The sequence below is a fragment of the Panthera onca genome, chromosome C1, assembly GCF_046562875.1.
Source record: "Panthera onca isolate mPanOnc1 chromosome C1, mPanOnc1 haplotype 2, whole genome shotgun sequence".
Taxonomy (NCBI): Eukaryota; Metazoa; Chordata; class Mammalia; order Carnivora; family Felidae; genus Panthera; species Panthera onca.
In genome coordinates, this window is record NC_138346.1 from 66,847,127 (window position 1) to 66,859,232 (window position 12,106).

At 41.0% G+C, this 12,106-nt stretch overlaps 1 protein-coding gene across 3 annotated transcripts in view; it reads left to right on the plus strand.

The window, feature by feature from the left end:
* Positions 1-278: 278 nt before the first annotated feature.
* Positions 279-12,106, plus strand: part of GALNT3 (polypeptide N-acetylgalactosaminyltransferase 3) — a 43,988-nt gene continuing 32,160 nt past the window's right edge. For 2 of the 3 annotated variants that reach the window (XM_060621348.3, XM_060621347.3), the window contains exons 1-2: positions 279-1,013; positions 11,205-11,295. The gene's annotated coding sequence lies outside the window, so the exon portion shown is untranslated. The remainder of the gene's footprint in view (positions 1,014-11,204; positions 11,296-12,106) is intronic. The other variant, XM_060621346.3, reaches the window with a different exon arrangement.

Sequence of the window (12,106 nt, forward strand, 5' to 3'; positions counted from 1 at the left end):
TCTTTGCAAACAAGGACAGCAGGTTTCTCTGTACTGTCGCTGCTCGCTCTCCCATCTGGGAATCGGTTTGCCTTTCTATAGCAGCCCAGGAAGGGGTGGTGCGCCCCAAGTTAGCAAGGCTCTGCCAAATACCAGAGGCTCTTCTTTGGAAGAGGGAGGCTCCTCCTTTGGACGGGAGGCGCCCCTACCAGAGCGCGCGCTTACAGAAACGGAAACCACTAGCTGCGCTGAAGTGAGTCAAGTGATGAAATCAAGACTAGTACATGGGAAGGAAGCTCACCCAATAGCTCACGAACCTAACTGGTGACAGAAGCTGCTGAACCTTGCTCGAGGAAACCATACGAGACAACAGTTGCAGCCGTCATGAGGTGGCTCTCGGGGGGCACTGGCCCCCCCACCCCCCGGTCTCCGGGCGGTGCACCCCTTCATTTTGGCGAACCTTAGAGAAGGGAAGACGTGTGTGAGGGCAATCTAGACCCTCTGGTTCCCCAAGGACCCAGACCGTGTTCTGGTTACAAGGTGCCCACTGGCACCAGGTCGGCGCGGGACTCCTCAAATGTAGACGGGCGGAGGCACGCGCCCCTCTAGGAGAACCAGCCTCGCCGTCTGCGGAGAGGGAAGCCGCGCGGCGGCTGCGTTCCGCCCGGACGGCGCTCCCACCCTGCGCGCGCGGTGCTCGGTCCTCACCTGGAGCGCTCAGGTAGGGCTTGGGCGGGGCAGGAGGCTGGCGCGCAGGCGCGGGACGGGGGCCTCGCCCCTGCCGACGTCGCAGGCTGGAGCTCACCTGGGAGACTCCAGGAGGAAGCGGAGCCTCGGTTCGGCCTCTCCTGGCAACGCAGGAGGCCCAGCGGGAAGGCAGGAGGCGGCGGCGGCGGAGGAGGAGCTGGACTGAGCGGCAACAGTAGCGACAGCAACCGGAGGCGCCGCCGCCGCCACCTGCACCTGGCGCCCGGCCCACGTCCAGCGCCCGCCCGGCCGCTGCTTCCCGCCGCCCTGCTGTGCCCACCCGCCAGGTAAGCGGGCGGGCCGGCGCTGGGGCCGGGGGCGGGGGCCGGGAGACCCTGGGCAGACGGACGCCGAGGTTCACGTGGTGGGGAGAGGGGTACGGTCCCGGTGGCCGGTTGGGGGTGGTCTCGAGAGCGGTGTTTCAGTTGCCCCTCCGGAGAGGCCGAAAGGGGCGCCCGAGGCCGGGGCAGGTGGCTCTCCGGGGGTAGCCCTGTCGCCCCTGACAGTCTCTGTAGGGAGGCTCCAGAGGATCCGGACCGGGGCCCGAGTCCCGGTGGCCCGCAGCTTGACCCTGGGAGTCTCCCGGAGCGCGGGGTCGGAGGGGCCGGGCCAGGCGCGAGGTGGCCGCGTTTGCACGCGGGCTAACAGGTTGCTGGTCTCCTCTCGCCCCCGTGCCGGGTGGGGGGAGCAAACCCGCGACGGGAAAGGGCATGGCTTTGCCAGGCAACTTTCCCAGCCGGACCCCAGACAGTCCTAGGCTGGAAACCGCGGCCGCCCGAGCCATTTAAATGGTTTCCGAGTGGTTTGGAAAGCGCTCTGTGGTCGGGACGCGGACATCCCTCTGTCTCTGTCTGTTTCTCTCTCTCTGCACTTTTCCGGGTGCCCTCCCTAAGCCAGAGCTGCGCCCACTTTCCGGTTTGATCGAGTAGAGTTATTTTCTTCGTGGCAGGAAGAAATCCAACTGCCACTCACCAACCGCACACCATCTCGTTAAAGGACCTGTTGACTTAACGACCTGCATATCGCGGCTCTGGTTTGCCTGTGGCATATGACTCAAAGGTTCAGAAAAACTTTGTTTCAGGATCCTGCCACGTCTGAACCTGGGTGTGCCAGGCCCAAATTCCTTTCCCTGCCTAATTAGGCTTTTCTAAAGCTTAAGAATTGAGGGTGAAACTGGTGCTTACCTTATAGCCTTTTGCTTCCTTCTCCCTCAAAACTCATCAAAAACACTTCACTTCAAACTCTTCAAATAACTGTTTCTGTTTTTAGAACCCCATAGGTTAACAGCTTTTCTGATTTTTTAGAAAATGTTATGAAGCCAACGTAACTTGTTATAAAAGTTATAATACATATAATGAAGACACTTGCGTTCAAATACTGTTGTGGAAAAATAAGAAAGTTGCTGCGTTTTCATTTGAGAATTTCTGCTTGTGGGAGAATGTGTTGCTTCATTTACTGTGTACGTTTTCTCTGAGTCTGTGGTTAAAACACATGAGATTAAAGTCATACCCTACAATTAGAATTCTTTAAACTTAACTTTTACTTTTAATATCTGAAGTCTAGCATATGCACTAAACTTTCTGAACAGTTTATTTGTACCAAGCATCTTTCTTTTTATATCGCTTTAACTAGTATTTTTACATAGAAGTTTCTCATAATAAATGGCAATTCCATTGCCTGCATTTTACTTCTATCTTCACTGAGGTTTAAAAATGTATTTCAAACTGCACACTTAACAAAATGCCTTAACAACTCATAGAGGTGCAATTAAAGATACATGACAACCACACAAACAGGACGTGATTATTAATGATATTTTCAACCAGTGCCTTCTGCTTATGTCAAAAGAGCCTGGCCTGCCCTCTTAATCTCATCTCCATACAGGGAAATACCTATGCTAAATATTCGTTAAAAATTAGGTGTAGCTGTTGTTCCCTGAGTTTAGAGTATTAATTTAAACCTCATTGATTATTGAGCCAGATGTTTCTAGACTACCTTTACTCTTAAGGGAGAAATGTGACATGTTTGCATTAGAGTAACAGTGTGCCTCAGTTAAATTATCTGTAAAATAGAAAAAAAATATACTTCCCTAGATTAAGGTAATGAGGCCTTAAATCAGGAATCTCCTCTACCCCTACCAATCTCAGGATCCTCTTCTCAGTTTGGATAGTCAATCCATCCAGTTCATGATAAACCAAGGCTGAGGGAGAGATTCTAATTTCAGTTCACCCAGCAAGTTAGTGGCATTATTATTATTCCAAAGACTTGACTCAAGAGTCATATTATCTTTACTTTTCACCACCCTTACTCTCACTTATCATAAGATGTTTACCTTTTTGTCTTTTGTATAATTTGTAAGGCCTTTGTAAGTACAGAATACTTTATTGTTCTTTGTCCAGCTCTGATTTACCCTAATTTCTACTTGTCCAGAGGATGCCGGACTCCAGGGAGAGTGAGTGAGGATGTCACTCTTCTTCTCACATGTGTATTGAAGATGCCATGTGGATTGAGATTTTTAATCCTTTCTTGGTTTTTCAGAGCCACAGTTAATTTTTTGAGTCAACATGGACAACACAATTTAGTCTTCTGATCTTTTATTGTATTGGCTTAAAATATATTTTATAAGGCAGTAACCCAGGGCCATCCCTCCATTGGCAACACTCTAGAGTTTTGGCTGGCAAGCATACTGCTTCAACATTAGTATTTTTAAAACTTCTTTTTGGATTGCAATCCTCAATAAGAAATGAATTCTATGCCTCAATGCAGTATACTCTCTGTGTATATATATGAAACAAGGCTCACAAAACAATGTTTAGGCTCATAACGTGGATTTTCTCTATTATCTTATTTTTAAAATACTGATCTCAACACACTGGTTGACTTTTAGGACCACAGTTGGGCTAGAACGTATAATGCAAATAGCAGTATCCTATTGAATTTGTACTTTTAAGGCTGATTTTTCTATCAGCATACTATGTCATATACACACACATACTTGAAAGAAAGAAAAACAAACTGTATATTTTAAAAATGTAGAATTATACCATCATTCCTCATTAAACTTTTATTGAAGGGCTTTAGACTCTAGGATCTGGTGCTAGACTAAATTTCTCAAACATAAGGAACTGCATGAAACCTCACTGTACATTATTGTATTTTAAATGGATCCTCAGCATAGTGTATGCAGTATGTTTAGGGACAGGGAAAACTGGAAGGGTTTTTCTGAAGAATTTTTGATGGTAGCAATTATCAAGTGAAAGTTTGAAAGTGAAAAATAATTTGGGGTGCCTGGGTGGCTCAAAGCCTCTGACTTTGGCTCAGGTCATGATTTCACAGTTTGTGGGTTCAGGCCTCGCGTTAGGGTCTGTGCTGACAGCTCAGAGCCTGGAGCCTGTTTTGGATTCTGTCTGTCTGTCTGTCTGTCTCTCTCTCTCTCTCTCTCTCCCTCTCCCTCTGTCTGCCCCTCCCCCGCTCAGGCTCTGGCTCTCTCTGTCTCTCAAAAATAAATAAACGTTAAAAAAAAAAAACAAAAACCAACATAATAATTCTGCCCACCTCTATTCCAAATTCTAAATTTTATGGCTATGTTAATAGTGCTAGACAGAGGCTTAAAAAACTATTAGAGTAAACATAAGCCAGTTTATTATTGGTTTGTAGTCTGTTAAGATTTTGTATATATTTTTCTTTTACTGTGAAACAGGAGACAAATTCTAGGAATCAGACCCCTATGCCCTAAAAAGACTAGATTGGGAGATTGAGAGATTAGATTAGGTCTCTAAGGATCTGTAGGGATGTAGGCTTGGAAACTCTCATGGGATGGATGATTAAGCCTTCCACAGAAAAAATTAATTTTAATTCCTGGTAGAAGGAATTTTTCTCTAAAAGAAAATTAGTATATTTAATATTTTGGAAATGATCAACCCCCAAATCGTCTTCAGAACATAGTCAGTTTTTTGGTTCGTAAAGTGTAGAAATGCATTTGTTATGACAGATCTTTTATGGTTAGAAAATCTGATTGAGAAGGACATATTTCCAATCACCTAATTATGCATCTAGTTAATACCAGAATAATTCTTTTATATAATTTGAGTAATTTTAACAAAATTAATGTACTGTTAATAGCAACATTGAATTCAAATCAATGCCAACAATGGCAAGAGACCAAAATGCATTAACTTATGTGGTAAAGCAAAGACAAATAGGACTCTCAATTCTAGGTCATTAGTGTCTATTGACAGATGAAGTCTCCTTGAGTCATTCTCTGAGTTGGGTTCATAGTTTTGGCACCAAGTAGAGAATATTTCCCTGAGTGTACATTTTCCTTGTAATTGTTTTAGTTTCAAACTGTCCCAACTAGTTTGTTCATTTATCCCATTGCTTCCTAGACATCTTTAAGATATCATAATTATCAGAGATCATACCTGAGTAAACCAGAACCTTCATTCCATCAAAAACAAAAACAGCCTGTTTTACTTCCTATGTTTTATTTACAGGTGTTAGTACATCTATCATTTCTTATCCACAATTCCAAAGCCAACCCAAACCAAACAAAAACAAAAACAAAAACAAAAAACCCCGAAAACCAAAACGTTTTTGGTAACTTTTTTGTCAGCAACACTTGAACTCAATTTGCTACAAAACCTAAATTTACTGTCAGGAAGCTCTTTATCATCTATTCCACTTGGTGGAATGTGTTTAATTACATGGTACTGTTCCAGGCCCTGCTGGGGGTACACTGTTATATTGGGTGTGTAAACCATACCTCCTTTCTAACATCCAAAATGTTCTGAATTTTAAAACATATTTGGCTCCAGGTATTTTGGAGAATGGGTTATGGATCTGTTCCACTATCCAGGTGTCATGTCAGAAATCCAGAGGTCATTTTTTTACTCTCTTTTCTTAACCTCCACAACTATCATATCACTGAATCTGTTAATGTTTTTTGCCCTTCTTCCTCTGCCCCTCCCCCACAAATTCTTCTACTTCTGCTCCAGTTCAGGGTCTCATCAACTCTTAAATGGGGTACCATAGCTACCTGCTACCTAATATCTCAGCAGATGGTGTTATGCTCAAATCCATCCTCAGCAGAACCCCTCCACTAATGATCTGTAAAAATGTAAACCTGGATGTCTCTCTCCTCTGCTTAAACCTATTAATAACTTCACATAACTCAGGATAGAACCCATGGTCCTTAAAATGGTCTCACAAATCTGACCCGTGCTTACCTATGGATTTCTACTCCATAAGTCAAATTTTATGTTCCAACAGCAGATTTCAATGCTTTTTCTTATGTGCTTTTTTTTTTTTAACCCCCCATTGATGTTACCTCTATACCTCTTTCTAGCTCTTAAGACTCAATTGAGGCCTCACCTCACTTAGGAAACTGTATCCCCCCCCACCCCCCCTTACATACATCTGGGCTAGGAGTGATGTCTTAATGCATACTCCTATCATGCACTTTACATATGTGATTTAATATAGTCTGCTTTTGTGCCTGTGTACACATACACACCCATTTAGATATTTGCAAAGCATGTAATATTTTTCTTTCCTCTAAGTCTATTGTGGAGTAAAAATATTGGAGTAAAAGTGGCACAGGGAGGGGAGAGGCATTGGGCAGGCAGTATATTTGCTTTCCTATTGGGCAGTGACCACAGAAATTGAGGATTTAGGAAACTTGTTTCACTGTACTTAATTAGTCTATTTAATTTAGATTGCTTTATTTCCATGTTCTTCCTTTGAATTCCATATTATTGTGGCTTTTGGTTTTGTTCCAAGATCTGGGTTTTACCATTTACAAGTGAAAAGTTAACTTTGTGATTGAAATGTCTTATAGTGTTACTTTATAAATGTTGTACAACTGAGTATATTGCTATTGGTGAGGAATTATCAGAGGGGCAACTTTTACTTAAATAATGTAATTTAATCAGACTAGACCAAAAAAAAAAAAAAAGTCATTCTGTCAGTTTTACCTCTTAAATAAATATTTTTCGAATCCATCTACTTTTCTCCACTCTTGTCACTATCAACATCTCTTGCCTGGATTTTTACAAATGGCCTCCCTATTGATTACCTGAATTCCTTCTGGTTAGTTCCCAGAGGGATCTTTTCAAAACATTCAAAACTGCTCAAAGCCCTTCGTTGCCTTAGGATTAGACGAACTCCTCCACTCAGCCTAAAGGCCTGGCACGGTTGAGATTCTGCTTACTGCACACACCTGTGTCATGTTACTCTGGTGCGGCTCTGCTGGCCCTTTTTATGACCATGCGCTCCTCCTGCCTCTGGTCTTTGCAAGTATCATCATCCCTGCCTGGAACTCTCTTCCCTCCTCTTTTGGCCCATCTAGCTAAAAATTCATCCTTCAGATGCCAGTTTGAGCTCCCCTTTTCCAGGACTAACTAGAATTTTTCACCAGTCTTCGCCTCCCCCCGACCTCCTGCTTCCGCCTATGGATTTAAATTGAAGACTGTAGCCTCAAGGAACAAATTCCCACTTAGTACCTGGGAGTATTAACTTTAAAAAAGTTAAAGTTTCCTGACAAAGGGAGCAGACTTTAATATGTGGCTCATATATTTCAAATTAGATTTCAGTTATTAATGCCTTTACATTTTTATCAAGTAACAGAAGATAATATTTGTTGTCTTAATAAGTATTACCCCTTCTTCACTATTTTACTATTAAGCACTTATGTGCCAGGCATATTATAAACAATTTCATGAATTAAACATTTAATCTTCAAAGCCACTCAATGAGGTGCATGGTATTTTTCTCCCTATTTTAGAGACAGGAAAATAGAGTAAGTAATTTGCCTCTGTCTACGAGGCAGTAAAATGTCGGAGCCAATATTCCAATCCAAGCTGTCTGATTCCAAGTCCTGTGCTTCTATCCTACTTAAATGTAAATAAAACTAAAAAGAATTATTAAAAGCCTTACAGCGGCGATAGCAACAAAAATCTAGTCAACTCTCATTTCCCCCAGTGCTGCTGCGTCTAGGAATGCTTTAACCTCTTTTAGGTGTTGCTTCCTATTTGCCTTTTGCAATAATGTGCTTATACTACTATTCCTTAATTTATCAATGTTTGACATTATCAACTGACTTCCCATTAAAGTAGATAAATATTTAGCTCTTGCGCACACATGCCTCTTGCTCTCCCTCCATCTCTGAATATAATTCTCACATTTTTTTGTTTGCATTTTGGTATTTACTTATGATTATTATGTACATATTGTTTACTGCTGAGCCAAGCAAAATTTGAGTAAATTTTTTTGAGTAAAAATTTTTGAACCATAGAGTTAATAATTCATTTAAGAAAAAAAAATACCTTGGTTTTTTGAGTATTAATTTCTGTTTCTATATATTCCAATATCTTCTCAGTATGATTCCTCCACATAATCAAACCTATCAGATTTATTGGTCTCTTCTGGAGCTCTCTGTTCTCTTGTTCCAATTTGGCCTATTGCGTTCTAAGCCTGTTTCATGGCAGTTGTTTGGGATTTTTCTTTGCTGACGTTTTTGAAGGAGTCCCTATTTTTTAGATATGATGATTTTGTTGTTTACTTTCTCATGTAGATGGAACACATCCCCCAGTAGCTTCTTGAGAAATGATGAATGGAATTAATAAATTTGAGATGTTACCTGCCCGAAAATTTTTATTCTACTCTCAATTTTTTCCCTGCTTATTTTTTTAGTAGTTACTCTATCCACATGGTCCAAAATTTAAAAAAACTAAGGACGTATACATGATAAGTCTTCTTTTAACTGTTGCCCTCTAATACCTGGTTTTCCTATGAGCAAACAATGCTCCTTTTACATATATATATATTATATATGTATAATATATACATGTGTGTGCCTATGTGTGTGTGTATATGTATATATAATAAAGTATATGTTATATATATAAATTGCATACATAAAAATGCAAATGAATCTCATTTTTCACTTAACTTATCGTGGAGATAACCTCGTATCAGCATATAAAGTAGCTTCTTTGTTTTTAATCTGGCATAATATTCCATCATATGACTGTATCATAATTTATTTATTGTAATTTATTTCCCTATTGGTAGAGTTATCGGTTGTTTTAGTGTCTTGATGTTAAAATGATGCTTTAATGTGCAGACTTACAGGTTATCATTCTACTTGCATATTAGCATATCTGTGGGATAAATTTCTAGAAGTTATCCTCATACCTGATTGATAATTTGTTGAAGGCGAGTAGTGTGAGACCATGCAAGTTTGATAGTTCTGAGTCAGATGGATAGGGTAAAGGGCAGAAGAATACCTGGTAGTAAATACCTCATGGCAGAGTGGACCCTTGTGAGGGGCAATTCATAGTACAGAGAGGGCTTCTAATGCAAATTATTGTTTTCGTTGTTTTATTTGAGCTTTCAGATATGACCCATCTTTTTGAACTGGTTAAGACTTGTTGCTCTTATTACCTCAGTCTCCTTCTTATATCCTTTACCCTCTGTCATTAGTCTTTTAGCATTCATAGCCCCTTGCCCTGTTATTTTAACTCCAGCTCTTCCACTGCAGATAATCCAGAACAGAGAGCACTCATTAGCTGGTCTTTTTTCAATAAGTCAAGAACCCATCCTTACACAATTCACAATTTAACAACCTTTCCAGCCTCCACATTGATTCATTTGCTGAATTTAGCCAACTCTACCTCCTGGATCTCTTCCCAAGCCTCCACACCCCTTCTCAATTTCTTACCTGGATTAATTTTAATAGTCTGCTAATCACCTTCAGTCTCCTCTCTGGTTCACCACCCTCACCACCAAATCCATATTAAAAACAGCTTCAAGAATAATCATTTTATTTTATTTTATTTTATTTTATTTTATTTTATTTTATTTTATATTTTATTTTATCTTATTTTTTTAATGTTTGTTTACTTTTTAAAAAAATATTTATTTTTGAGAGAGATAGAGACAGAGCACAAACAGGGGAGGAGCAGAGAGAGAGGGAGACACAGAATCTGAAGCAGGCTCTAGGCTCTGAGCTGTCAGCACAGAGCCTGACCATGGGACTCAAACCCACGAGCTGTGAGATCATGACCTGAGCCGAAGTCAGGTGCCCAACCAACTGAGCCACCCAGGCACCCCTAATGTTTATTTACTTTTGAGAGAGAGAAAGAGTGTGTGTGCAGTGCCAGTCAGAGAGGGGCAGAGAGAGATAGAGACAGAGGATCCAGGCTCTGTGCTGACAGGAGAAAGCCCAATATGGGGCTTGAACTCACGAACTGTGAGATCATGACCTGAGCTAAAGCTGGACTTAACTGATTGAGCCACCCAGGGCCCCAAGAATTAAATTAAATTTAATTAAATTTAATTAAATTTCAGTTGTAGTTAGGTCATCACCCTGCTTAATACCCCTCAGGGCTTCTCCCCTTTGCCAGAAGAACTAAGTACAAACCCCACAGAGTTAGGTACCCCTTCCTTCCCTATATGGAGTTGGGCATTCAGTATTCTCATAGACCTCACTGTGTGGTAATTGTCTATGTATGAGGAAAATTTTCCTATTTGAAGTTAGCTTTTCAAAGGAGAATAGAAGTTTAGTCTGACACTCGTTTATTTCCAACTGAAACATGTATTAATAAGATCTTTTCATACTCTAACCATGAGGAGTGGGGAATGCAGGAATTTCAGATGGTGACTAGATAAGTGGAGGGATAGTGCATGTTTCAAAATAGGTGCAAAAATAGCCTAATCATAAAGGCAGACATTGCTTTTATGCCTTACTTTTTTTAAATGATGTTATGGATTTGTGAAGAACTGTTTTGTTTTTTTACATCTGGGAATGTGGATGCTAATGGAGAAGAGGTAAGCACAGGGAAATAAAGAAATGTTGAGATTGAAGCCATTTTGAATTTCTAGGGATTGGCACAGTACCTTGGGCCAAATTCTATCCACCACCTGTTTTTGTAAACAAAATTTTATTGGAACTAGCTATGTCCGTTCATTTGTGTATTGTGTATGACTGGTTTTGCACCACAAAAATAGAGTAGTTGCAATAGAGACCATATGGCTCACAAAGCAAAACATATTTATTATTTGGCCCTTTATGGAAAGTTTGCTGACACTTTTTCTAGAGAAGAATGGAAGCTGAGAGGTAGAGGATGAGTATGTACCCAGTGAGTTATAGCTAAGCTTGTAGAAAAGTGAATGCAAAGTGATAGCAATTGAGCAATTGCTCACTTGCTCCCCTATTCCCCTATCCCTTAAATTCTGGGCCCTCAAAAGGGAGAATGAGTAGAAATTGTCTACTACTCATGAGATTTGGGATTCTTTCATAAAAGGAATGTTCACTGGACTTAATTGTTTGCAACCTGAGTGCCCATCCTCCAGTTATATTCCATGTCAAGGCCCAGTACACTCTCCCTTTTACTAAGATATTGAGAAAAACATTAATGAGGGAAGTCCCTGCATTAGTGAAAAAAAAAAAAAAAATCTGTGGTTGCTCTCCTTTGTAGGCCATTAAGATTGGCTCCTTGGTTTCAATGGAGATGATGGGATTCCATAGTAGCAGAAGACAAGTGGCAGCATTTAACCACCAAGGACAAAGTAGGTATCTACCATAATGGAAATCTGGGACATAGATATAATCAGAAGGCATTGTTTTGCAAATGTGATGAATGAAATAGATGGGCAGTACTACAGTATCACTTGTTGTATATACCAGAAAAAACTCTAGGCTTGGTGGCAAAAAGCATTGGCTTTAGTTGCCACAGTTGAGCATCATTACTTCTCACTCAGTTTCCAAACCCAAGTCAATTTACAGGCCCAGAGCCCTTTGATTGAAGTTGAGGCCAGTCTTGAAGGCTACACCATTGCTTCAAGCATACACCACAAATTTTCCTCAAAAGCCTTCCCCAAAGGGACCTATAGCCATTTATTAGAGAGGCTATGCTTTGGGGAAAAGAAAATACACTCAGACCTTTTGTACCAATTCCTATGGAGCCAAAATACCACTTGTGGCCCTCTAGTCATCGTGTGGAGTTATAGCATTTAGGTAATAGGTGGAGTCTTAGCCAAAGTCTGACTCACAGGAGGGTCCAGCTGGTCAACAGATCTACCCTGTGCTTATTTCCCCATTTCCTTAATATATAATTGGAGTAGACATCCTGGATAACTGGCAAAATCCTTATATTGGTTCTCTAAGTGTCATGGGTTGAGGACCGTTGTGATAAGAGAAGCTAAGTGGAAGACCTTAAAACTTGCCCTCCTTCTAAGATGGCAAATCAGAAAGAATACTATATCGAAGGGAATTGTTGAGCTCAGTGCCACCATCAAAGATTTGAAATAAGACTTGAGTTATCTATCACATCTCATTTAACTCACTTATTTGTCCTGTGCCCAAGTTGGATGGATCTTA